We start from the raw sequence: 2,807 nt of genomic DNA on the forward strand, positions 1-2,807 counted from the left end.
TTGGTCGTAAAGGAATACTAACTTTATGAATTTTTGGAACTCCGTAAAAATGTGGTGTTCATTTTGATCTAACGTAATCTGTGAATTCATGTTTAAATTTTTTTAAAGTGTGCCTTTCAAAACGTTCTGTTGGATTTTTGATTAATTTTGAATAACTTTTGTCATTTAAAAGTTCATTAATTTTTTGATCATAGATATTATAATCCATAATGACGGTCGCATTACCGTTATCAGCAGGCAAAATTTTGATTGCCTTATCTTTTCTTAAGGACATTAATGCTTTTTGCTCTATTGAGCTTATGTTCTGTTTAATTTTGAAAGGTTTTCCTAGAATTATTTTTGATCGTATACGAAATCCTCCCTGTTGCTCTTCAGGTAAATTTCGAGTTGTTTCTTCTATACTCCATATAAAAATGTTGAGGCGAAATACCCAAAAAGAGGTTTGTAAAAARCAATTAAAATTCGTCGATGAATGCGTTTACAAGAGTTAATGTTGGTAAATTGCAGGCCTGCAAAGGAGACTATTACGCCAAAATTGACGATCATCYCTCTTTCAACTCGGACCCTTCCACTTTGGTGCACTTGAACACTTTTAAGCCCAAACACGTCGGAATGGATATGCTGATCTTCTTCGCAACCATCGAAGGTGTTTATTTACCAATCAAAGCTGAGGCGGATTTATATGAACTATTAGTAACGCATGAAGCAAAAACTGGATAACAATGTCAATTTGGCCAGTTTTTTACGGTTTCAATCCGACATCTGAACAGTTTTTCGGTTCTCCTCAGACTCCAGAGCAAAACGCCAGTCTTTCCATTTCAAATTCAAACAAGGCTGAGTTTTTCCGAAAATCAATGACAAAGTTTGCTTCAAAACTGATGTTCAGTCACGAAGAACTTGGTAGAAGCTCAGGTTTTTGGGTTTTTCACAAGCACAATAGCAACCCAGGATGGGTTTCGGACAGATTCTGAAAATCTGAGTTGCAAAAAACACTTTTGCTCTCACCATTTTTTGAGCATAATTCTGATTTATTTTCCTGACTGCGCGTATTTGTTCTGATATTCTTATGGGTCTCAGTCAAAGTGTGAAACAAAAATTTGAATATCGTTTATTTCATAACGTTTCGGCGAGACAACAGCGCCATCATCAGATTTAAAATTCACACAAACTCATAATTGGTAAACATTCTGTTAGGTCTTGCACGACTGCAAAGACCAGATATTAATCTAGATAAGATATTTTTCCAAAAATGTTTCGCCTAAAAAAAAATGGAAAAGCGAAAGTTTATAATCATTTATTGGGAGTTTTTTCACTTTTAGATCAATATTTCTAAACAACACTGTCTCTAAACGAAAAAACCGCGTTTTTCCTAACGTTTTACTGTTAAATACTGGCAAACTGAATCTTTTATGCAAAAAAATTAAGAGACCGATTTACAAGAAAACTTGTCAATTTTTTTGGACCTTTCAAATTTATGGCTTTATTTTTCTAATCAATCTGAGAGCTAAAATCTTGGAGGCTGCAGATGTCATTTGAGAAAATTTCTGACCAAAATCAGTTAATTCAATGAAATATAAACATAACAAACTTAACAATTTTTTCGTATTCGCATTAATCTAAAACTGCTACTGTTCGCACAGATTATAGAGAGACACAAACACAAAACTGAAACTAAACTTTCGCCTAAACCCGACTGCTGTTTTTTTATTTTTCCGTTTTCAACTATCGCTCCATTGGTTAAGCTCAATCGATTGATTTTGACCATTTTCGAAACATTTTTTTCGGTATAACAATTTGTAAATCACTCTTGAGTTTAAGAATTATTAAGTTTTCGATGTTTATATCGCATTTAATTAGCTAATTTTGATCAGACCGCTAATGTATTTTTGCATTGGCTTTCATTCATTTTCATCAATTTTTCGCATCAGGGTGAATGGAAACAAAGCCATAAATGTGAATTAAGAAACGGGATGCAGACAAAAGATGCAGGTACAGAAAAATGCAGGTCAAATACAGCAGATGCAGATCTTGCGTTCGTACAGCGGCTTTAAAAAAATCAATTAATTAAATGCTTTAAAAACCCACAATAATTATTTTTTATTTAAAATAATCAAAAACTGACCCTTTTCGCAGAGAAACAACGATCATAAAAAACACAGCAATTTCGTCTTTCCTCTTTCCAGTTTAGGGAAATTACTGTTCGGCACAAAGTAACTAAAATCCTGTTGCTGTTACTAAAAGGTGGTTCGAAAAAGGTGTTCGTTGCAATAAAACACTTTTGCTCTCACCATTTTTTGAGCATAATTCTGATTGATTTTCCTGACTGCGTGTATTTGTTCTGATATTCCTATCTTTCCTGGGTCTCAGTCAAAGTGTGAAACAAAAATTTGAATATCGTCTATTTCATTACGTTTCGGCGGGACAACAGCGCCATCATCAGATTTAAAATTCACACAAACTCATAATTGGAAAACATTCTTTTAGGTCTTTGCAGTCCTGCAAGACCACTCTTCCGGCTAGTTAAGTATGAAGAAATAGTTAGGAGTGGTATTGAAAAATGCACTATTTTCTGCGAAAATTAAATATTGTTATTATATTCTTATCTTTCCTGGGTCTCAGTCAAAGTGTGAAGTAAAAAGAATATCGTTTATTTCATTACGTTTCGGCGAGACAACAGCGCCATCATCAGATTTAAAATTCACACAAACTCATAATTGGTAAACATTCTTTTAGGTCTTTGCAGTCCTGCAAGACCTAAAAGAATGTTTACCAATTATGAGTTTGTGTGAATTTTAAATCTGATGATG

At 33.7% G+C, this 2,807-nt stretch overlaps 1 protein-coding gene across 2 annotated transcripts in view; it reads left to right on the plus strand.

The window, feature by feature from the left end:
- Positions 1-2,807, plus strand: part of LOC109541931 (E3 ubiquitin-protein ligase CBL-B) — a 46,870-nt gene that overhangs the window by 38,193 nt on the left and 5,870 nt on the right. The window lies entirely within an intron of this gene.

The sequence above is a fragment of the Dendroctonus ponderosae genome, unplaced genomic scaffold (genome assembly GCF_020466585.1).
Source record: "Dendroctonus ponderosae isolate FM_Combo_2020 unplaced genomic scaffold, Dpon_F_20191213v2 Dpon_F_20191213_8, whole genome shotgun sequence".
Lineage (NCBI taxonomy): Eukaryota > Metazoa > Arthropoda > Insecta > Coleoptera > Curculionidae > Dendroctonus > Dendroctonus ponderosae.